This window comes from Myotis yumanensis, unplaced genomic scaffold (genome assembly GCF_028538775.1).
Source record: "Myotis yumanensis isolate MYYU_CA2020_CCGP unplaced genomic scaffold, mMyoYum1.0.hap1 SCAF_3, whole genome shotgun sequence".
Taxonomy (NCBI): Eukaryota; Metazoa; Chordata; class Mammalia; order Chiroptera; family Vespertilionidae; genus Myotis; species Myotis yumanensis.
Window position 1 is genome coordinate 46,689,314 of NW_027223754.1, and position 26,527 is coordinate 46,715,840.

The 26,527-nt window shown below is 39.6% G+C and overlaps 1 protein-coding gene across 4 annotated transcripts in view; it reads right to left on the minus strand.

Annotated features, from left to right (window-relative positions):
• The window catches only part of GPC5 (glypican 5), a 1,289,857-nt gene that overhangs the window by 943,134 nt on the left and 320,196 nt on the right, over positions 1 to 26,527 (minus strand). The window lies entirely within an intron of this gene.

Consider the following 26,527-nt stretch of genomic DNA (forward strand, 5'->3'; position numbering starts at 1 on the left):
AGGGATGGAAAAATATCTTTCACGCAAATGGAAAGGAAAAGAAAGCTGGGGTAGCAATACTTATATCTGACAAAGTACATCTCAAAGTGAAGGCCATAACCAGAGATAAGGAAGGCCACTTCATAATACTAAAGGGATCAATACAACAAGAAGATATAACCCTGGTAAACATATATGCACCCAATGCAGGAGCACCCACATACATAAGAAAACTTCTGGAAGATATCAGGGGAGAGATCGACAACAATACAATCATAGTAGGGGACTTTAATACACCACTGACATCACTGGATAAATCCGCTAGACAAAAACTCAGCAAAGAAACAGCAATCCTAAATGACTCACTAGATCAGATGGACTTAATTGACATCTTCAGAACACTTCACCCCACAGCTGCGGAATATACATTCCTCTCAGGTGCTCATGGGACATATTCAAAAATAGACCACATATTGGGTCACAAGCAAAGTCTCCACAAATTCAAGAAGATTGAAATCATAAAAAGCTTCTTCACAGACCACGATGGCATAATGTTAGAAATAAACTACAATAAAAACAACCCAAAATACTCAAACACTTGGAAGCTGAATAGCATGTTATTAAATATTGATTGGGTTACCGATGACATCAAAGAAGAAATTAAAAACATCCTGGACACTAATGACAATGAAAACACAACAATCCAAAACCTCTGGGACACAATGAAAGCAGTCCTGAGAGGGAAGTTTATAGCTCTACAGGCCTATCTCAAAAAACAAGAAAAAATGGTAGTCAATCATCTAACTCTACAACTCAAAGAATTAGAAAGAGAGCAACAAGAAAACCCCAGAGTGAGCAGAAGGAAGGAGATAATAAAGATTAGAGCAGAAATCAATGAAATAGAGACCAAAAAAACAATACAGAAAATCAATGAAACCAAGAGCTGGTTCTTTGAAAGGATAAACAAGATTGACAAACCCCTAGCCAGGCTCACCAAGAAGCAAAGAGAGAGGTCCCAAATAAACCAAATCAGAAATGATAGAGGCGAAATAACAACAGACCCCACAGAAATACAAATGATTGTTAAACAATACTACGAGCAACTCTACTCCAACAAACTGGACAACCTGGAGGAAATGGACAAATTCCTAGAAAAATACAACATTCCAAAACTCAATCAGGAAGAATCTAAAAACCTCAATAGGCCAATAACTATGGAAGAAATTGAAGCAGTCATCAGAAAGCTTCCAGCAAACAAAAGCCCAGGGCCAGACGGCTTCACAGGGGAGTTCTACCAAACATTCAAGGAAGAACTAAAACCTACCCTCCTCAGACTACTACAAAAAATTCAAGAGGAAGGAACGCTTCCAAGCTCATTCTATGAAGCCAGCATCACCCTAATACCAAAACCAGGTAAAGACATCACAATGAAAGAGAATTACAGGCCAATATCCCTCATGAACATAGATGCCAAAATCCTCAACAAAATCTTAGCAAATCGGATCCAGCAGTACATCAGAAGGATCATACACCATGACCAAGTAGGATTCATCCCAGAGATGCAAGGATGGTACAACATCCATAAATCAATAAATGTGATACATCACATAAACAAATTGAAAGAAAAAAACCACATGGTCATATCAATTGATGCAGAAAAAGCATTCGACAAAATCCAACACCCATTTTTGATAAAAACTCTCAGAAAGGTGGGAATAGAAGGATCATACCTCAACATAATAAAAGCCATATATGACAGGCCCACTGCCAACATCATACTCAATGGACAAAAACTAACACCATTTCCCCTAAGAACAGGAACAAGACAGGGATGCCCACTCTCACCACTCCTGTTCAACATAGTACTGGAAGTATTAGCCATTGCAATTAGGCAAGAAGAAGGAATAAAAGGCATCCAAATTGGAAAAGAGGAAGTAAAACTGTCCTTATTTGCAGATGACATGATATTATACATACAAAACCCTAGAGACTCCATCAAAAAGCTACTAGACTTAATACATGAATTTGGCAATGTAGCAGGATACAAAATTAACCCCAAGAAATCTGAGGCATTTCTATACACCAACAGTGAACTTTCAGAAAGGGAGATCAGAAAAACAATCCCATTTACCATCGCACCAAAAAAATTAAGATACCTAGGAATAAACTTAACTAAAGAGGTTAAAGACCTCTACTCAGAAAACTACAGGACGTTGAAAAAAGAGATAGAGGAAGACATAAACAGATGGAAGAACATACCATGTTCTTGGATTGGTAGAATCAACATCATTAAAATGTCCATACTACCCAAAGCAATCTATACATTCAACGCACTTCCCATTAAAATACCAATGGCCTTCTTCAAAGATCTAGAACGAACTCTCCAAAAATTCATCTGGAATAAAAAAAGACCCCGAATAGCTGCAACGATCCTGAGAAAGAACAAAGTAGGTGGGATCTCAATGCCAGATATCAAGCTGTATTACAAAGCCACTGTTCTCAAAACTGCCTGGTACTGGCACAAGAACAGACATATAGATCATTGGAATAGAATAGAGAGTCCAGAAATTAGCCCGAACCAATATGCTCAATTAATTTTTGACAAAGGAGGCATGAACATACAATGGAGCCAAGATAGTCTCTTCAATAAATGGTGTTGGGAAAATTGGACAGACATATGCAAGAAAATGAAACTAGACCACCAACTTACACCATACACAAGAATAAACTCAAAATGGATAAAGGACTTAAATGTACGACAGGAAACCATAAAAATTCTAGAAGAATACAAAGGCAACAAAATCTCAGACATATGCCAAAACAATTTCTTCACTGATACAGCTCCTAGGGCAGTTGAAACTAAAGAGAAACTGAACAAATGGGACTACATCAAAATAAAAAGCTTCTGCACAGCAAAAGAAACCATCAACAAAACAACAAGAAAACCCACCTCGTGGGAAAACATATTTGCCAACGTCATATCGGATAAGGGCTTAATCTCCAAAATTTATAGGGAACTCATACAACTTAACAAAAAGAAGATAAACAATCCAATCAAAAAATGGGCAAAGGATCTAAATAGACACCTTTCAAAAGAGGACATTCAGAAAGCCAAGAGACATATGAAAACATGCTCAAAGTCACTAATCATCCGAGAGATGCAAATCAAAACAACAATGAGGTACCATCTCACACCTGTCAGAATGGCCATCATCAACAAATCAACAAACGACAAGTGCTGGAGAGGATGTGGAGAAAAAGGAACACTTGTGCACTACTGGTGGGAATGCAGACTGGTGCAGCCACTATGGAAGGCAGTATGGAGGTTCCTCAAAAAATTGGAAATGGAACTCCCATTTGACCCTGTGATCCCACTACTAGGAATATATCCCAAGAAACCAGAAACACCTATCAGAAAGGATATATGCACCCAGATGTTCATAGCAGCACAATTCACCATAGCTAAGATCTGGAAACAGCCTAAGTGCCCATCAGTAGATGAATGGATTAGAAAACTGTGGTACATCTACACGATGGAATACTATGCTGCTGTTAAAAAGAAGGAACTCCTACCATTTGCAACATCATGGATGGAACTGGAGAGCATTATGCTAAGTGAAACAAGCCAGTCAATGAAGGAAAAATACCACATGATCTCACTCATTCATGGATAATAAAGACCATTACAAACTTTTGAACAATAATAGATACAGAGGCAGAGCTGCCTCAAACTGATTGTCAAACTGCAGTGGGAAGGCCAGAGAGAGTTGGGGGGCAGGAGGGAGGGGAGTAAGAGATCAACCGAAGGACTTGTATGCATGCATATAAGCATAACTAATGGACATAAGACACTGGGGGGTAAGGGAGGGTAGTGGTTTGTCAAGGGCGGGGGGGGGAAAAAGGATACTTATGTAATACCCTTTGTAATACTTTAAGAGGAAAATAAAAAAAAAAAAAAAAAAAAAAAAAAAAAAAAAAAAAAAAAAAAAAAAAAGGAGTGTGAGTGAAACAGGAGTGGTGGTAGAATAAAGATACTAATACAACAAAATTATAACAGGAACACAAGTGCAAGTTAGACTCCCAACAGTGCTCTACCTCTTATGTATTTTCACACCAGTATATTTTTAAAAAATCGCAAATTATGGCAACTTAACATCCAAACAAATAGAAATCTCATTGGTTACAACTCAAAAGGTAGTTGAGTTTTAGAAAATAACATTTCATTTAAATAGTCCCACATATGGTAGTCAGATGTAATGCGGAAGTAATTTTTCCATATTTTATAGGGATTAAAATTTGTTTCACTAGAACTACAGTATACAGTAATGAGTTCCACAGCTTCATCTTCATAGGTTACTGCCAGGTTGTAGAATATACAAGAATAAACATGGCCCAGCCAGTGTCACTCAGTGGTTGAGCATCAACCTACGAGTCAGGAGGCCATGGTTCTATTCCTGGTTAGGGTACATACCCGGGTCATGGGCTCACTTCCCCGTAGGAGGTGTCCAGGAGGCAGCCAATCAATGTTTTTCTCTCATCATGTTTCTTTCTCTCTCTCATTTCCTCTCTGAAATCAATAAAAATATATTTATAAAAAATTATCAACATGTTTAAAATTGGGTTATGATAAGATCTATTATGGAAAGTATTATCCTATATACATGTTTTCCAACTGATGGTTAAAAATGATCCTTTATAGACTTACTAGAGGCCCGGTGCACAAAAATTTGTGCACTTGGCGGGGGGAGGGGGGTCCCCCAGCCCAGCCTGTGCCCTCTCGCAGTCTGGGACCCCTCGGGAGATAACGACCTGTTGGCTTAGGCCTGCTCCCGGGTGGCAGAGGGCAGGCCCAATCCCTAGGTGCAGCCCCTGGTCAGGCTCAGAGCAGGGTCAATGGGGAGGTTGCAGGGCCGATCAGGGGGTTGGGGTGCTGCCCCCTGTCACTCACAGAGCAGGGCCAATCAGGGGGTTGGGGCACTGCCCCCTGTCACTCAGAGCAGGGCCGATCATGGGGTTGGGGTGCCTTTCCCTGTCACAAACAAAGCAGGGCAGATAGGGAGGTTGTGGCCCCGCCCCCTGTCACACACAGAGTAGCTGGGCCATCAGGGGTTTTGGGTGCTGCCCCCTGTCACACTGATCCCAATGCCGGGAGGCATATTACCCTTTTACTATATAGAATAGAGGCCTGGTGCATGGGTGGGGGCCGGCTGGTTTGCCCTGAAGAGTGTCCTGGATCAGGGTGGGGGTCCCCACTGGGGTGCCTGGCCAGTATGGGTGAGGGGCTGAGGGCTGTTTTCCAGCTGGAGAGTGACTGAAAGCCGCCATCTTGGCTGACAGTTAATTTGCATAAGGATATGCTGATTAGCCAATGGGAAGGGTAGCGGTCGTATGCTAATTACCATGTTTCTCTTTTATTAGTGTAGATAATATGGTCTTCATACTGCATATTGGAGACCTTCCTTTGGAAAAGAGAATGAGAATTTCAGCAGGTGTAGGAGCATTTCCATGATAGCACTCCTTCTTTTTTATAGCATATTCAATGAATTAATCTGAGAATACTATTTTGAAATATCTCAAATACATAAATTATTTCAAATATCACATATTTTATGTAAAATACAATATAGGTAATATTCTGTACTTTTCACAACTTTTTAACATTAATAAGCTGTATATATACTTACTTGGCTTACAAAGATTTTTAACCTCTTCAGCTTCATCTTTCATTACCACCCCTTTTCTCCCACCTCCTTCCAACCCTCTAGCCCAGCCCACACTCATATCACTCTACTCTTTTAGCCAGAACTTCCCCCCTCTCCTTGCCTTCTTGGAGATGTCTTTGCATGAAATTCTCTAGCTAGCTCCCACTTACCCTGCAGGTCTCTGAAAATTACTCTAAATCAGGCTCCCTAAAAGCAGATTCTGGTTCAAAAGACTTATTGGGGAAATGCTGTCAGGTACAGGGGAGTGAGAGATGCAGCACAGAGCCAAGATAAAAAGCTATGTGAGAATGGAGTCTGGGCTGGAGTCCAGCTTCCTCTTAACCCACCAGGAAGCACTGATACACAAACTGCAGCACAGAGTTGATTCTTTGAGGCCATATTGCTGCTCTTGTGAACCTCAGCCATTGCCTCTCTGCTGGGGCCGGGGGTGGGGGGTGGGGGGTGGGGGCTAAGGACCAATGCATGGACTCGGAGCCAGGTTGTAATTTTGTAGAGAAGGTGAGAGCCTTGAGTTATTATTGACCAGCACTTCCAGCACTAGGGGGATGGGTGTGCTGCAGATCCAGGGGAGGGTGGGGGATGGAGGCTGCTACAGAATCCACTGGATCCCTTACTACCACACTTCCAGACGCCACTCCCATATCCTCCCATGGCACCTGCAAGTCACTATCCCAGGGCTCACTACAGGCTTTGACAAGCACTGTAATTCTCAAGAAGGCCAAGATCAGGACTATAAATTTCTAACACTGTAGCCCAGAACCTCCCACACAGTAGGCAGTGAGTAAATATTTAGTAAACATTGTTCAGCAGGGAGAAAGCTAAAATCCCATAATAGAAATTTTGAAATAGCAAATTTCTTTTGAAACAGCCTAAACTGTTCAAGATGTCAAGTTATTTTTCCTCATTTGTATGCAGTTCAAAGTCATCTGCTTCATTTAAGAGACACCAGAGAAAAAAGACTCTCAACTTTCACAGTCTTCCAGGAACAAACCTGGACAGGTGCGATTTCTCTCCATAGTGTGCCACCTGTAAGTTGATTTGCAGTTTCTTTGAATTAAGACGGCACAGTTTGTGTAGTTGGTGAAATCGTCACGAAGCTGAACAATTTGTCATCTGGGCTGTTACAAAACTTCCACAGAGGAAAGCAATACATTTGCAAGTAAAATGAACAGGAAACTGCTAATTAGGCATCCCAAAACAGCCATGTGTTTTCCCAGTAACATCATTAAGTTTTTTTAAGATAACTAAATAAGACAAATAATAATAAAGTTTGTTGGTGAATGTTCCCAAAAGACACACATTAAAAATTATGTAAATTATGTCAATATATGCACTAATGGATAAGGTTCCTGTATGTGTCTTGAGGCTTGCTATGTGGACTTGGATAGAGTCCCAAAGAGAAGTGGACTTGCATCTTGCATGAACAAATTCCTAATTAGCTGCCCAGTCCTGACGCTTTTACAGTCTACAAATAGCTTGATCTAAGGGTCTTAACGAGGCATGGAACTTTTAAAATTGTAGAAGAAGGTAATATTGAACACATCATGTTTTAAACTGAAATATTTATGCAACTACATAAGCTGAAAACTATATATAAAAATATTCAACCTTGTTTGGAGACAATATTTCATTCCTAACATTTCTTTGAAATAAAATACCACTATCATTAATAAACCATGAATTTCCCTTCCAGAAATTTTTCTGGAGATGCTATACTAAGAATAATTATGGTTGATATTTACCTTCTATGTATTTTCAGTTACCCAGCAGTCTATTAGAGTCAGTATTTAGAAATTCCAAAATAGCTATTATTATGTAAACCCTCTATATTGTATTTTGTATATCTGCACGAAAAAGCAGTGATTTTTAAAACTCTTCACCTTCTGAGCACTGCTACAGATCCAAATGTGGCTTAAATAATTAATTTCCAGGGGTGATTCTAAATACCTAAGGAAGATGTGATCAATGCTTTTGTCCAGAAATATGCAATACTTAGAATTCTGGCTGTGTGAAGGCTTCAGCATCTGATATGCAAAATTCATTATGTAGAAGGTGCTCTGTATATCAAAATGGAGTTCTATTTGATACCAAGTCTGCTCTAAAATCTTTATTCAAACAAGAATCACATCATTTCTATAGTAAGATTTATCTTACCATGACATCTAAACTTTATTATAAGGGAAATGGGCCCTTTCTTATTTTTAAAAAATATCTAAAATTTAAAAAAGTTAACTTACCAAAAAATAATTGTGATGCCCTAATACAGTGGTTTGCCCTTGAGTGGTCATGAGAACCATCTGGCCTGTTCAAGCATAGATTCCTGGGCCCCATTCCCCATCTGTGTGATTCAGTACAGTTCTGGGCAGAGGCTTGAGAATTTGGAAACCACACTTTGAGAACCATGATTAAACATTAAACATCTGGGAAATTAAAATATATATCTAAAGAGCATAATTATTCCATTGTTTCCTTTAGGGAGTGTCATTGCAGTTCTCTTGAACTATATTTTCTACATCTTCTTAAAGGTGATGACTTTATAGAGTTAGTATTTCTCTAAAATAAGCACCTTTCTTCCTCACTGAGCTAGGTGACATAAAAGAATGCCTTTTTCTTGAATAAATAATTATATATTTTTTTTTAATTAAGGGAAAACTAGAGGGAATAGCTGAAAATAAAAATAAGGCAAATCAATTCAGAAAAGTTCATAACATAAAAGCAAATATGTGATCAACTATTGAAAGGTGAACATGGTAGGTTAGCATGGTGATGCATGGGTAGGCTAAATAGCATCTCAGATGGTGGATAAAGAAAAATTGATTTTATTTAGGGAAAGGGGATGGTGGATGGGATATCCAAAGAGAAAGTACTGCACAGCACTGAGCCAAGGGGACATTGGGTTGATGGTGGCAGAACCCAGGAGCTGGAGATTAATACTGATAGGCAGTCACTGGAAGGAAACTTGTCCTCAGTGGGTTTGGGGGCTGTGTCACTGGGCTTGGAATGTGGATGGAATGCCGGTGTGTGATCGGGTGCCTTCTGACAGTTTTAATTCCTTGTATGGTCTGACTCCTGGTGTCCAGCTAGTTCTTCCTGCTCTTTTGTTCTCCTGTGGCCGGAAGCTTACAAATCATCATTAAGGATTGTATTGCCTACAGTGCTAACAACTATATATTAGACAAATAGGGGCGCAGTGCACGAATTTGTGCACCTTGAAAGAAACTGGGCTGCGAGGCTGTGGTGGGCACAGGGGCAGATCTCGGTCCATCCTCTGTGCCCCCACCTGACCTCCTCCTGCCGGCAGCCCCACTCCCACCACTACTGCTTCCACGCACTGTCAGCACCGGCCCCACTCACACCCGCTGATGGTGCAGAGCAATTGGGGCAAGTGCCAGCAGTGGGTATGAGTGGTGGCTGCTGCCCGGATCACCCCTCAGGAGCAGGGGGGAGGTGGAGAAGCCCTGAGGGGCAATTGGGGCCAGCAGCCGCCACTCGCACCCTCTGATGGCACCGAGCAATCGGGGCTGGTGCCAGGCTCTGGCAGCAGGTGCAAGTGCTGGGCAGGACCTCGGCGCACGGGAGCAAAGAATTTTCAGTAACCACCAGAGGCTTGCCCTGATGACAGCAACTGGCTCCTCACCTTGGTCTGGCGCCTCTGCTCACCTGCTCCACCATCCCGCCATGGCCTACGCCCACCATGCTCCGAGCTCTGCTGTCTGCTGCTGACACCCTCCATGTTCCGCATGTGCCCCCTGGTAGTCAGCGCACATCATAGCGACTGGTTGGTTGGTTGCTCGGTTGTTCTGCTGTTCAGTCTATTTGCATATTAGGGCTTTAGATATATAGATAGTATTCCTAAATGTATGGCTTTGTACAAAGGAACATACATTTAAAAAGTTATGACTTCTATGCAAATGTCAAATGTCATCACATGCTTGTACAATATTTGAGATTAATTTAATTTTTTTTCACACCACTCACATGCTCTATACCTGAATTTCCAGTATTTAAAATAGTGTAAATCATCTACTGATACACTTATTTGCTCTGATATGAAATTACATTACCTATAATAAAATAACAGAACAGGCAATCAAAATCCTTAGTACCGATGACCACGTTATCTCCTTATCCCTGTCCACCCTATCATAGTCCATGTGGGCCACTGAAACAGAAATACTAAAGACTGAATGGCATATAAACAACAAGCTTTTATTCCTCACAGCTCTGGAGGCTGGGCAGGCCAAGACAAGGCACCAACATGTTCAGTGTCTAGTGAGGGTCAGAGTCCTAGTTTATAAGGTCTCTTAGCTGTGTCCTCAACTGGGAGAGGGTGAAGGATCTCTCTGGGGTGGTTTTTTTCCAATTACAGTTTACATTCAATATCATTCTGTATTAGTTTCAGGTGTACTGCATTGTGGTTAGACCAGTGGATCTCAACCTTGGCTGCACATTAGAATCCCCTGGGAATCTTTTTAAAATCCTGATTTCTGGGCCTCATCCTCCGGAATTTCTGTTTCTTTGTTATGGGGTGGGGCCACAACATTAGTAACAAAGAAACAGAATTTCCGGAGGATGAGGCCCAGAAATCAGGATTTTAAAAAGATTCCCAGGGGATTCTAATGTGCAGCCAAAGTTGAGAACCACTGGGTTAGACGATCACATACTTTACAGAGTGTTCTCCTCCATATTTCCAGTACCCACCTGGCACCATAGATATTTATCACAATATCATTGACTATTTGTAATTAACAAGTTGTACTTCTCATCTGTTGGGCACCGATTTCATTCATGAGGGCTCTGCCTCATGATCTAATTACCTCCCAAAGATCCCTACCTCCCTAAAACCATCATATTGAAGGTCAGGTTTCAACATATGAATGTGGGAGAGACACAAACATTCAGTGTATAGCACACCTCTTCATCTACGGTGGGAGATGTGAGGACCAGGTTAGGTTTGGGTCCCACCCACTCAGTTGGGAGAGCTGTGTTCAGGCCGTTCTAATCTGTCTGTCACCCTCTCCAAATCACTGGTTTGACATTCACTGCAATAATAAAATATTCTATTTTGTGAAATTCATTTCTCAAAAATACTAATCCTTCCATTGAAAAAATACCTGAGAAACCTTTATTTTGACATTTTGCTTCTATTTCATTTGAAGTGCATGAGCTTTTCAAGATATTGTTCCTAAGAAAGACATCTTTCTAGAATCGAAGATGGCGGCATAGGTAAACACCGGAGACTGCTGCCGCAAACAACCACCTCAAAAATACAACTAAAAGACGGAACGGACATCAACCAGAACCACAGGAAGGCTGGCTGAGGAGAGACTCTTCAACTAGAAGGAAAAACAACAGCATTACAAGGCTCAGAGGAGGCACAGTGTGGAAAATTTAAAGGTACGGAGGTTGCGCGCGCAAAGCGGGCTGGTGGCTGAGGGCGCGGTTGTAGTTTTCAATCAGGAGGGAGTCTCAGACTCTGGGCTACAGATCCGGGCGAGTCTCTAGGGACCCCGACTCAAACGGGAGAAGCAGGACTGTCTGGCTACGGTCCCTCTGAGGTTTGCAGCAGTTGCTGGGACAGAGAGGCAGAGCCCCTAGGGACGGACTGAGAGCGGCCATAACTGCTCCCTCTGCCCGCCCTGTTGAGCCTGCCCCGCCCAAGCCCTGCGCAGAGCCATTTGCCGGATCGCCTCAGGCAAAGGCTAGATTAGCACCTCCCCAGAGGACAGAAGTTTTCCACACAGCTGATTCTCACAGCCAGTCGGCCTGGTGGTCAAATCCCTCTAGTATTAACTACAACAATTAAGGCTTAACTAGAACAAGACTGTGCACAAAGACCACAAGGGGGTGCACCAAGAAAGCATAAAAAATGCGGAGACAAAAAAACATGACAGAAATGGAGGATATGGAGCTAAAAAACGCAATTTTGAGGGCTTGCAATAAACTTGTGGAGAGCCTCACAAAAACTAATGAGACCCTTGATGCTACGACAAAGAAACTAGAAATTAAGCATACATGGACTGAAATAAAGAATATTATACCCAATAGCAGACCAGAGGAGCACAAGAATCAAGTCAAAGATTTGAAATGTGAAGAAGCAAAAAACACCCAACCGGAAAAGCAAAATGAAAAAAGAATCCGAAAGTGTGAAGATAGTGTAAGGAGCCTCTGGGACAGCTACAAGCATACCAACATCAGAATAATAGGGGTACCAGAAGATGAGAGACAGCAAGATATTGAAAACCTATTTGAAGAAATAATGGCAGAAAACTTCCCCCACCTGGTGAAAGAAATGGACTTACAGGTCCAAGAAGCACAGAGAACCCCAAACAAAAGGAATCCAAAGAGGACCACACCAAGACACATCATAATTAAAATGCCAAGAGCAAAAGACAAAGAGAGAATCTTAAAAGCAGCAAGAGAAAGAGACTCAATTACCTACAAGGGAATACCCATACGACTGTCAGCTGATTTCCCAACAGAAACTTTGCAGGCCAGAAGGGAATGGCAAGAAATATTCAAAGTGATGAATACCAAGAACCTACAACCAAGATTACTTTATCCAGCAAAGCTATCATTCAGAATTGAAGGTCAGATAAAGAGCTTCACAGATAAGGAAAAGCTAAAGGAGTTCATCACCACTAAACCAGTATTATACGAAATGCTGAATGGTATCCTTTAAGAAGAGGAAGAAGAAAAAGGTAAAGATACATATTGTGAACAACAAACATGCATCTATCAACAAGTGAATCTAAGAATCAAGTGAATAAATAATCTGATGTACAGAATGAACTGGTGATTATAATGAATCAGGGACATAGAAAGGGAATGGACTGACTATTCTTGGGGGGGAAAGGGGAATGGGAGATGCGGGAAGAGACTGGACAAAAATCGTGCACCTATGGATGAGGACAGTGGGTGGGGAGTGAGGGCGGAGGGTGGGGCGGGAACTGGAAGGAGGGGAGTTATGGGGGGGGGGGAAGAGGAACAAATGTAATCTGAATAATAAAGATTTAATAAAAAAAAAAAAAGACATCTTTCTGTATTTCAGAAGGATACATGACAATTTTCCTTTACCATTTATATGAATAATTTACCCTTCTTCTTTATTGATTTTTTAAATGACTGAAATCACATGGTAAATTATGAAGCACATAGAATTATAAAAAATTGTTTTTCTTCTGATACATACCCTCCAGTTCTCTTCTCCTATAGCTATTTCCATACCACTACCTATATGGCTACATCTTTCTTTTTAAAAAAACTACATTACACTTCATTTTTTGAATCTAATAACCATTATTTCTCTATTAATGGCATTTTGGCTGTCCCTACCTTATGCTACCATAAACTATGTGTAATGCATACTCTTTTGTTTACATATGTTAGTATATCTGAGGATTAATTCCTACATGTGTAACAGCTGATTCAATGCCCATATGCATTTAAAATATTGATATATTTTGTCCAATTGCCCTTCAAAGATTTACAAAGAATTGGCCCTCCTATTGGAATACTGAAATACCTGTTCCCCACATCTTAGTCAATGCTGTGAATTATCAAATTTAATTATCTTTATCAGTATAATAAAATATTTTAATTTAATTTGCATTTAATTTATGTTAGAAATTATTTTTCAAGTTGAGAGTGAGTATTTTTCATATTCTTAAAAGCTCTACACACACACACACACACACACACACGCACAGCCCACACACACACACACACACACACACACATTATTATATACCATTCTCATAGCAAGCCCTCTAACTGCTGGTGTCCTGTTTACACTGTGGTTCTTTCTACCACAAAGAACATCACTACACTGCCAACCTCTACAAAACCATGCATCCCAGTTTGAGAAGCACAACTTCATATTAGATGACAATGACTCAATCCCAAACCAACAGCATCATACATTTTTTACTACTTCGCAATACTCCTTTAATTTAAATATCCCATGCTCGCTAAAAGAAAATATTAATGCTTGATTCAAAATAATTTAAATGTATTATTCTAAAACGCTGTTGATTTACTGACCCAATATACCTAAAATGGCCCTAGCTGGTTTTGCTCAATGGATAGAGCATCAGCCTGTGAACCAAAGGGTCCAGGGTTTCATTCCTGTCAAGCTTGGTTGCAGGCTCCTACCTGCTCCCAGTCAGAGCTTGTGCAGGAGGCAACCAATTAATGTGTTTCTCTCACATCGATGTTTCTCTCTTTCACTCTCTCTTCCATTCTCTCTAAAAATTAATGGAAAAATATCCTCCAATAAGGATTAACAAAAAAAAATAAATAAAACAAAACCAATATACCTAAAATGCTTAGATTCTGCCTAGAATAATACAAAAATTGAACAATATTTCATTTATATTCATCATTATCATCTCATACTTAATTTATTTTAAAAATGTTTACATCATCACATATATGTTAACTAGAGGCCCAGTGCACAGGATTCATGCACTGGTAGGGGGTGTGGCCTGCGCGGATCGGCCTGGTGTTGGGGCAGCTGCTCATCCCAGTCAGCCAAGCAACGCTCTCACTGTGGTAGCGCACAAACCACCAGGGGGAAGCTCCTGCATTGATCATCTGCCCCCTGGTGGTCAGTACACATCATAGCGACTGGTCGACCGATCATTCTGTCACTCCACCATTCGGTCGCTGGGCTTTTATTATATAGGTTGTCTGGCCAACGAGCAAAGAGTCTTCAGTTTATTAAGAAGGAGGCCTTTCTTCCTATCAGAACTTCATGGAATGGGGTAAAGAAAGGTACAACTTTGTACCAGTTCAGTTATACCTTGGTTGATGCTGATAGAGAAAACTCAAGAATTATATGAAATTTTTTAAAAATAACTTCTTAAATATAATCATATGGACATGATATAAAATTAAGTTTATAGTGTATAGAGAGCAAAATTTTCTCATTTGTTTTTTTCCCTTCTCCCAACCATTTTTAGAGTTTTGCACTTTATAGAATGAACTGTCATTCAGAGTGCTTTCCAATTTGAAATTCATTTATTTCATGATTCTAAGACGTATGGGTTTATTCAATATCTCAAAGATTTATAATGTACTCTTTGTGGCTGCCATTACATAAAACTGATTAAAGTCATAACTTTGAAATACTCAAAAAAAAGCTTTGCATTCATCTATCTCCCCAGGAAAACAAAACAAAAAATTAAAACATTTTCTTATTTCAATATAGTCATGAGAATATGAAATCTGCAGAACAATGAAATATATAATTATATTAGCAATGGAAGTCAAAATGTGAAGGTCAATATACTTCAAATATTACATCCACTAATACAGTGCAAGTAGTTTCAAATCAGATTTTGGAAACCCATTCAACAGTACCTAACAAATGTTATTTATTTGTTTTGAAGACTGCACCAGAAAATAAGAATTTTGATGGCTGAGCAATAGAATATAGTGATAACTGATGAGCTGCTCTTATAAAATGAATGAAACTACACTGAAGTCTATTTGAAGAAGAAAGCATTGTAAGTGACTGTTCACTTTCATCTCTCTTCCAGCATTTTATTTTAAAATATAATAAATCATTCACTGATGGATTTATTTGCTCTGATATGGAAATACAGGAACCAGACTAAGAAAAAAAAATGCATGCTGCCTTTATAGTTTAGCAAACACACCTATTTTACTGAAAAGGCAATAGTTTTTCCCATGTAAAATCAATATGAAAATAAAGAATAAAAAAAAAGGCATTGCTCAGACTAATGTAAGAATAGGTATCCTAGAGGCCTTGAAAGCTGCTCTTTTGCAGTAAACACAATCTGGAAGTCACAAGTCTATGGAACTGTGATGAAATCTCTACCCCCAAAGAGATAACTTCTGTGCCAAACAGATGGGAAAAGGTCTTTTAGGTTTCCACTTCAGTGAACTTTTATCTTGCTATCTTTTTTTTCTTAAAATCCTTCTCTACACACATCTCTAATGGAACCAAGTAACAAGTTAAAAATAGTTTATGTGTACTGTGTCAGTCTGGTGAGAAACTGAGCAGTTAGACACATGGTAAGGGCTGAGGTTCAACCTAATTTTGTTCTAGGGATTCTGTTTACAACACGTATTTCCTCTGGGAATTTCATGCACGGAGAGAAATGTCTGTAAGTGCAGCAGCCTTAAAATTGTCATTTCACCAAAAACAATTTGGAGTATGATGTACTAAAATTTAGCATGGCTTCAGAGATTTGTTTCCAGTGATCAACTCGAAGATGCTGTAGCCAGTGATTGACTATTCCCAAGCTACTGCTTGGGAGTACAATGTCTTCCTTTTATCTCTATGGTGCTTTATCTTTGTATCTTAACTTTTAGTTCTCCCTGGAGAAAACTGATATGCTGCATGGGTACGAACAGACCATGATTCCCCACAACTGGAGTAGTTGAGGAACTGCCTATTAAGATATAACTTCTCTAATTCTAGCCTCAAGAAAGTAATCATTTAAAATACTAATAAGGGACTCTCTTCGTGCTCCCAAGTCAAAAACTCTAATGTTAATTTTCACTAACTCATAAAATAATCTTCACATATGTCTTTGTTTTCAAATGGATGTTTTCTGATCCATGATAGAAGCCATTCAATGAAGAGAGAAGCTCAATAAACCTACTAAAGTAAATGAGCATACATTGTTTAATAATAAGATTTTAAGAGTTGCTGAATGTTTACTATGTGATCACTAGTATTCTAAAATGTTTATGGGAATAACTATTTAATTCTCAAATATGAGGTAGGTATATTTTCAGTCATGTTTTAAAAAATGGGAGACTATTTTAAAGTATATAATTAGAGGTTAATGAATATTCCAGAATTCACATCACTAGTAAGTGCCTAATCTTTTTGTTTTAAGTTTTTTTTATTGATTTTTATAGAGGGAAAGAGAGAGAGAGAGAGAGAGAGAGAGAGAGAGAGAGAGAGAGAGAGAGAGAGAGAGAGGAGAGAGAGAGAGACATCAATCAGCTGCCTCCTACATGCCCCCTACTGGGGATTGAACCCACAACCAGGGCATGTGGCCTGACCAGGAATTGAACCATCAACCTTTAGGTATATGGGAGGATGCCCAATCAACTGGGCTGGCCAGGGCATAAGTGCCTAACCTTTACTGAGAACCTTGGTAGCCTGGCTCCTGAGACTCTGTTCCTAACTACTGGACTTTACTTACTGGCTTTCTGAATGAATGTCTAGACCAAGTATGTCAAACTCAAAGGCTAACACGGGCCAAATAAACAAGGCATGTGGCCCACGGGCCTTGAGTTTGACATGCTTGGTCTAGCCAATGGTCGGCAAACTCATTAGTCAACAGAGCCAAATATCAACAGTACAATGATTGAAATTTCTTTTGAGAGCCAAATTTTTTAAACTTAAACTATATAGGTAGGTACATTGTTATTAACTTAATTAGGGTACTCCTAAGGCTTAGGAAGAGCCTCAAGGGGCCAAAGAGCCGCATGTGGCTCGTGAGCAGCAGTTTGCCGACCACAGGTCTAGACTATAACAAAGAAGGGAAGGTTTCATGCTATGTATTCGGGACACAATCATGAAATTCAAGTGGAAGAGAGTGTTGAGAAGGAGAAAAAAGTCATCTGAAAGGTTATACACCAATGAAAATAATACAGCTAAAAGGCCAACCAAACTTAGAGCATTTCATTCAAGAATACACTGGCTCCTGCTGTTTCTTACTTCCAAGTTTGCTGATTAAATTTCCAGGAAAACTTAAAGGTTTTGCAAACAATCATACTTGTAAATATCTGATCAGTGTTCATCTCTCCTACATCCTAATCTACATAAGCTCTGTGTCTGTTTTGTCCATCACTGTACCCCACTGTCTAAAACAGTGTTTGTGACTGAACAGATACCTAATAATGCTATTTTTCTTATGTCTTCTTATTTTTTTATATTTATTTATGTTTTATTATAGAATTTTCAAGTATACACAAATATAGAGAATAAACCCCCTTGTGCCCATAATATAGCTTCTGTGATTATCCACACACACAAACCTTTTTATATATAGTATGGCCCTCTTCCCCCATCTGCTGCATTATTTTAAATCAAATGCCAGACATCATATCATCTCATCCATAAATATTTCAGTTAAGTTATTTTAAATGAATAAATTGAGACTTGTATCACATATTACCCCTTTATCAAATACTTTACAAATCCCCTTAATCAAAAGAGATTTCTCCCTTATTTGAAAGCCTGTGGGTTATTTTGTGTTTCTCTTACTTCACAAAGTGAACAGATTATGAACATGTTTTGCTATGTACAGATTAGGAACATGTTTACTACCCACTTTTAGATTCTAAGCTCAAAGGTGGAGACAATGTCTTACTCACCTTTGCATTTCATTCAAGGTCTTTTGCAGTATCTTGAGCATTGAATCTGGTTTTCTGTCTTCTACCCACCACTTCCAAATAATGGTACAGGATGCTAAAATACCTCTGCTTTGTTTCCTCTGAAAAGCAGAGGTATTTTCGCATCTTTTATATTTATTTCGGGGTAGGGGTGGGGGCGGGCTAGAAGAGGTCAATGGGGGAAAAGAGGGGACATATGTAATACTTTCAACAATAAAGATTTATTTTAAAAATACAAAAAAATAAAATTATCATGACAGGTGATTTACGTTTTAGAAAAACTAATTAAAGACCGTTTATCTAAGGAGAAAAAAAAGAGATGCTAAAATGGATCGCTTTCTGTTTCCCTTTCAGCTGAGAACAAGACAATGGATGGCATTCCAAATTGAGGTGCTAGACATGAAAAGCAGAGGGCTGAAAACTGGTTTTAAGTCCCTCATCTTGACATCCACCTTAACAGTGTCAAAGGATTAAGGTCAAAGAGGCCAAATGAGGGAACTTCTTTGAAAAAACATGTGAACCGCTGTAGTATTCCCTCATTCATTTGTCCTATGTGAGAGAAGCTTTGAGGGTTCCTTGGAGTCTGAAGGATTAAAAGGGCTGATAGTTGATCCAGGCCCAAGAAATTATAGGGCAGACCATTCTTGTACTTGAAGTTCCCTGGCTATTGTCAGAGTAAAGGGCAGCTGCACTGCATGCAGGCTGTACTTCCACCAAAATCAGGAGAGAAGCAAAGTTTCCATAGCTTAGAGTGATCCATGCAAAAGAAAAGGACCCCACCAGAGGGTCTCCGCAGGAAGAGGTGAGAGGTTTACCGTCAGATGGGAAAGTAAGGGAGAGAAGCACTGCCATGAGCACAAAAAGCCCTACATCAGTAGCTCTTAATAGCTGCCAAGCTAGGAAGTATTCCTGAGAGACACAACAGTATCAGTCAGAGAGAAGTTCCTTTATCTTACTCCTTATCTCTCACTTCTGTGCCGTCATACCTCCAGCTCCAAACTTGGAGAGTCAGAAACATTGCTTGGAGGACAAGCAGAGCACAAGGTTGTCACATGGACCAGAGGTTGTTCAGCCCCCACTATAAGCCTCCTAGACCAGTGGTCGGCAAACTGTGGCTCGCGAGCCACATGAGGCTCTTTGGCCCCTTGAGTGTGGCTCTTCCACAAAATACTGACTTCTGCACATGGGCCACAAAGTTTCAATCGCACTGTACATGCGCGCCCGCATGTGGTACTTTGTGGAAGAGCCACACTCAAGGGGCCAAAGAGCCGCATGTGGCTCACGAGCCTCAGTTTGCCAACCACTGTCCTAGACTGATGCAGTATTAACCAGGGAAGAGCAGAAATAGCCACTTTAAGTGAGGTTTGAGTTTTGAGTAAGTTGTACTAGACCATTTCATTATTAAATGTACACTTTTTATGGGACTGAATTTGATTGGGACTGAATTGGGACTGTTTATGGGGCTAATAATAAAAGGTCATTCAGACACCAATATACTAGTCCCCTTATCTATGGGGGATACATTGTAAGATCTCCAGTGGATGTCTGAAATCATGCATAGTAACAAACCCTATTTATACTATGCTTTTCCTCTATATACATACCTGTGAAAAACCTATATATATAAAAAGCCAGCGACTGGAATGCCATAACGACTGAAATGACCAGTCACTATGATGCCCACTGTGGCCACCAAACCAGGTTAGCTGGCCAGCCAACCTCCCACAGCCCCTCCCCCCGTTGGCCCCACCCCTGATTGCCCCCCCCCACCCCAATAGGGGGTGAGGCCAGCCGGCCAACCTCCTACAGCACCTCCTCCCAGTTGACCCCACCCCCGATCAGCCCCCACCACCCCGATCAGCCCACGGCTCCTCCCCCCAGCCAGCTCCACCCTGATTGCCCCCCCCCCACACCAATCAGGGGTGGGGCTGGTCGGCCAACCTCCCATGGCCCTTCCTCCAGTCACTAACCCTCGATCAGCCCCCCACACCCCATTTGTGGGCGGGGCTGGCCAGCCCACTACCCATGGCCCTTCCCCATGGCCAGCCCTGCCCCCAATCGCCCCCCCTCACCCCCATTGGGGACAGGGCCTGCTGGCCAATCACCACGGCTCCTCTGCCAGCTGGCCCGGCCCTGATCGTGCCCTGATCGGGGTGGGCCAGCCCAACCCCACCCGTGCACAAATTCGTGCACTGGGCCTCTAGTTTAATTTATAAATTAGTCAGTGTCAGAGATTAAGAACAGCAACTAATAATAAAATAGAACAATTATAATAACATGCTGTAATATAAATTATGTAATGTGGTCTTTCCCTCTCTCTCAAAATATCTAGAATATTACAGTTAATATTTTTGAATCATGGTTGACCTAGTATAACTGGAAGCACAGGAAGTAAAACTATGGATAAGTGGGGACTACAGTAGTGACCAAAAAATGCTGAGAATTGGCCATGATTTTATTCTAGTGACAAGGTAAAAGCAGTCTTCTGAGTGGGTTTAATGAAACAGTTTCTACTTTCACCTTCCGGAGTCCAGTTGTCTGAATATAATGATACATGATTAACAAGAGACACTGACTAGTAAGTTAGTGAGCCAATCGAGAAAGATTCAGAAGAAACTTTTCAGTTCATCAGAGAGATACCATGCAAATATTGACAAATCAATGGAGCATTTTTAGAAGAGAACAAAATGTGTATATTGATCTGAGAAGGATGCCTATTTTCCTAGACTTTAAAACGTTTTTGGGATATCAGAGCTTGAAGCAAAGTTGATAAAGCATGCATCCCCCTTGTTATCATCTACTATATTATTTTCTGCAGAACCAAACTATGGGATAACTACTTCAGGTACTATCATTTACATAAAAATTATCTGCCAAGCAAATGTACTAGTGCAAGGCAGAAAGAAATAGCACCCAGTCAAGAATTCTGCAAATATTATGTTCATTACAAACTTGATACAACAGCCTTCCTTGGACTTGTCCCGTTGGACCTAGAATGTATATTCCACAATGTGATGAATTCAACAGGACCTTATAATACAACTAAAACCACACTTTTCATTTCTGTCACAAACAAAACAAATGCTTCCCTTACTGGGAATCATAAAGGCAGATCAGATTTTTTACCTTGGGCAAATCCTGGCACTTTTATTCACCTCATCCCAGGTGTTTCATCTGTGATAAAGACAATCATACCTCACATGTCTCTAACCCAGAATACATGAACTTCTTAGAGTTATTTAGACACTGGTTTCACAATGCCTATGGAAGTGCATATAATGGGACGTGCAGAATCTTAGGTCAAAGCAATAAAAAAAGTCAGCATCCAGAGTCAGCACAGGGAGAAACTTTTATGTGTCACCTCTTTTCTTCTCATTTTCAGGCACTCAGTTCCATTTTGGACTCACTATTATCCACCCAGGTGTTATCACCAAGCCATATCCCCAATCCCCAAGCTTCTTACTTCTCACTAACACCTGTAAAAAAATAAAAATTATTCTTCCTCAGAGTCCTTTGTCTTTTAAAACTTAACAATTGGTGTTCAATGATATGAATCAGTCTTGGCCTTTCAAATAATACAGGAACTCTGTTATAAAAGAAATTGCAGTTGAGAAGAGAAAGAAGATACATGACATATAAATGCACGAAGTACTATAGGTGTCATGATGGATTTAGACATTACAATAAATAACAAATGAGGGGACACAAGATAAATATGGGAGTTTGGGAAAGCTGTATACATCGGTGCCTGGAGAAAAGGACTTAGTTGAAAATTCTTCCATTAATAGCGGGAGTTTCAAGGTCTACAGTAAATTGTTGCAATATAGTAAAAGTGGGGCCATGTCCTAATCACACCTTTAAAACATCCTTCAATTCTCAACCAAGTAAGATCGGCCATTGGCATAATAACAATGATGATTATTAGGAAGGTAAAGTTCAACAATGTTAGAAACTGAATAAGTAGAAATTGCAAGAGAAAAAAAATGAAATAGAAAACACACTGGTGGTCACAAAGAAGATACTGCCTTTACACAAGCGACATAGGAAAAGCAACTAGTGGTTACATCAATGAAACTCAAAACAATCTGAGTCCTGATTGTTTTTTAAATGTAGTCCATAACATTTGGAAAGTAGGCTAGGTGTTTTTAAAAATATATATAATTGAATGCAGGAAGAAATATAAAGATCAAACAATGAGTAAAAGGAAAAAAAAAAGAGGTTACAATTACATTGTCTGGGTGGAAAGAAAACTGATAGTAGATAAGTATAAAATCTCAGCCATTTCTAAGGTTTTACATTTTTATTGATTTTTAAACATTCAATTATAATAATTTGAGAAGAATATATTATCATAGGAGTTCAAAAAGAAACATTGCATTACTAAAGAAGCATTAAGGAACATTAACTAAATCAAGATGAAGTAGAAATCACGTGGATTATTCATTTTACTGGGATACTTAACAGCTACTCAGTAGTTTAAGAGTTGTTACAGAGGTCATAAATCCCCGGAGATTGAGGAGAGTTACTGGATTATCTGTCTATTAGTCAAAAGGGGAAAGGAAGCCTTCATAATTAAGTAGTTGTCTCCTGAACTTCAATACCCAGAAAGATGAGTACAAACCATCAAGCAATCAATTTGCAATAACAGAGAACTGAGAACAAAGAGGGACTGACAAGTCTTTCAGAGAACAGTTTTGTTTCATGATGAAGAGACAGAAAGGTATTAAGAGTGTCTTTAAGAGATGGAGACGACATGGATTCCAGTAATACATTTTCATCTTAAATCAAAAACTGTTTGAACTGTTGACCTCAATATTGCAATAGAGTATATGATATGCATACAGTCTTTAAAATAATTTGAATTAAAATATATTTTGTTTCACAAATTAAATATTCCTTATCTATGAGAGATATCTGAGATATTTTTATCTATAATCACAAAGGAATTTCACTTCTTTCCATGAGAACAAAGGTAATTTCACCCAATTTTATAGGGTTGTCACAATATTGAAACAATCTGTATGGTTCTCCTATTATTCAAGACACCATGTCTGTGCACATAAATAATCTTATCAATCAAGTCCTACAAAAAGGCCGCCAGGAGAAGAAATCTTGCCAACATAATCACTTTGCTCCTATAATGAATAATAGACTCAGTATTGGCCACCAATTTATCTTATTGCTGCGTTTGGCATAATTCCTCTGGAGTAAACTTGATGAATATGAAAAAAATAAAAATATAAATATCTCTATTATCCCCAAATATGACATACGGTCATTTGATATTCATTTTTTCAAAATTTGGTGGCATTAGTTAAGTAACTGTAGGTTTCTGAAACGAGCATCATATATGATGATCTTAGTGCTTTCACACACCGATCACTGTTAGACTTCATTATTTTTTCTCAAGAAAAATGTAGTTAATAATTTAAAATTGTAACATTCACCAGGATTGTATTTTATATTGAATCTTTCTTAGCTAAATTCAATAGTCCAGTATTGAACCATATCCAGTAATGTTTTGGCAACACTATATCAAAAAATTACTATAAAAATAAGAATTGGTTGGAATGAAATGTGAAAATAGCACTTCTTTTCAAAAAGAAGAAAATAATGCTCCATAATATTAATATCACTATAACATGGTTTCATTCAGCATAAATAACTACAGAGCAAATAAAAATATAAAACCTCCCCCAGTACTTTGTAAGTATATTTGCAGTTTTTACGTAACTGTCCAGAAATATCCTATGTAGAACCAATATCAATGTTTTTATTTATTCAAATCTACTGATAAAATATATAATATTCTATTTTAACTATTTTTATTTGAAATGATTCCACATTAGCAAATATAAACATGCATCATTTTTTACTGCCACATAATATTCCATGGAGAATATATCACACTAAATCAACCAGATATGATGGATATTTAGATTTTATTATTAATTTTGTATTGAAAAAAACCTGTTCTAAATTTATATCAAGAATTGACTGAGTCATGAAAGAATTAAAAATTCAATTATGTTTTACAAAAGTCAAAGTACACATGAGCATTTTCTCAAGATCAAATAGAAAAGAGATATCACCCAATCAACTTACTTTGGAGCATTAGGGAGTCAAGTTTTGGAGTAACTAAATGAGATAATGTTTGTGAAATATTATCTAACTACTAGGGATCCAGTCCACGAATCTGTGCACCTTGAAAGGAACTGTGGGCTGCAAAGCTGTGGTGGGCACAGAGGTGGGTGTTGGCCCATCCTCCGTGCCCCCCCCAGCCCCTCTTGCCGCAACCCCCCTTCCCCCTCCCCTGTCTGCCAGCAACCCCGCTACCACCGATGCTGCTCCCACGCACTGATGGCGCTGGCCCTGCTCGCACCTGCTGCTGCTGTGGAGCTATTGGGGCTGGCATCAACAGGGGCGGCGCTGGCAGTGGGTGAGAGCACCGGCTGCTGCCCCAGTCGCTCCTCAGGAGCAGGGGGAGGTGGAGAAGCCCTCAGGGACGATCAGGGCCAGCAGCCGCCACTAACACCCATTGACAGCGCCAAGCAATCGGGGCGGCGCCGGGTGCCAGCAGCTGGTGTGAGCCCGGCTCTGGCGCCAGCAGTGGGTGTGAGTGGGGCCGGCACCAGCAGCAGATACCAGTGCCGGGCAGGACCACAGCGCAGGGGAGCAAAGAATTTTTAGTAATCTCCAGAGGCTCGCTCCAGGATAGCAACCGGCGCCCCACCTTGGTCTGGTGCCCCTGCTCACCTGCTCCACCATCCCAATGTGGCCAATGCCCGCCATGTTCCATGCGCACCCCCTGGTGGTCAGCGCACATCATAGTGACCGGTTGTTTGGTTGTTCAATTGTTCGGTTGTTCCACCATTTGGTCTATTTGCATATTAGGGTTTTATATATATAGATTAGAAAACAATCAGGGCTGAAAAAAATGTTCATTTTGGAAGTAGCCCAGAGATGGTGGTCAGGGGCCAGTGTGTGAGGCCAACTAAAGGTTGTGGAAGTAGTTTGAAGACCCATGAGATAGGGATGAAAGAAAAGAATTATGCTCAGGACAGAGAAATGTCAGTTACCAGGAGGGGATAGAAAGGCTGTTTGAGAAAAGATTCAGGCAAAGTGAGAGCTGCTCCCAGAAGAGTGGAGTCACACAGCGCACTCAGGAGTGGCTAACAAACAGAAGGCCGGGCGCTCCAGGAAAGGGGAGGCTTGAGCTGGAAGCAAATGAGAACAATGGCAATCACTCTATCAGAAATGTGGGCACTTGCTTTGGAGAATTCTTACTACAGATGAGCTATCTTTATTCATAAACTGTGAACGAGGTCTTCAAAATATATAATGCAGAAGAAAATATATTCTTTGGGTTGAAAATACTATCCTTCTAAAAAGTTTTCTCAATCATTGACATCTCCCACAATATGTCCTATTACACAAACCTCAGACCAAATAGTCAGAGAGGAATGGGGCAAACTGAAACAAAGGTTCCTGCAGCTCTAGAATCCAATGATTCTATACTATAATATAATTAATTTATATCAAATCTATATTATATACTAAACCATTAATTAATCACCATGAGATTCTCAGTAGCACCTGTAGAAAAATTGTTAATACACAAAAAAGTTCAATTCCAGTTTGAACAGTATGAAAAGAGAAAATATAAGTCAAAATAGAATTTAATCACTAGATCTAAGTGGCAGAAATTTTACTGGCATCATAATACTACAGGCAAAATACTATGCATGATGATGCTCTCAGTAAAGGCAAGGAAGGTCTATTTACAAAATATGGTCCAACATTCAACGAGCAAAATGAAAAAAAAAAAAAAAGAGCACTGGCCATGTCGACCAAATATTTTATTTTAAATTATTCTTTAAATTATTGAATTAAGAAATAATTATTTAAAGTTAATTATAGTTCCTTTCTTCAACAACTTTTCTATGAAATCTAAGAAGTTCTATGAGGTATTCAGATATAAATTGCAAATTGATTATTTAAAATCAGAAATGGTTATGATCACCCAGAAATATGTAAACAGCTTTTATTACATAAATTTATATTAAAATAAATTACAGTCTATGTTTATCATAGCAATTTTACTTGTTATATGACCTTTCCAATGAACTCATCACTCTTGTGGCAACTAAACCACCTATCTTTACCTGGAGTAGGCATCTTTGTAAATCAGAAAGCTTAACACCCTACCTTTCTTTTTGCACATCGCTAAAAATAAAACACACAAAAATATCCAAATCCAAACACAGTATAAGCTGACATTCTATAATAATCACCAGCATTGGAAAATCAAAGGACTAATTTCCAGCCAATTATGTTAACCATGGTTATATATTATAGAGGGGGAAATTTAAACTTTGTCAAGCTCAGGGGATTACTTGAGAGTACAATCAGTTATAGGAAGCAAAAGAAAATAAACTGTCAAA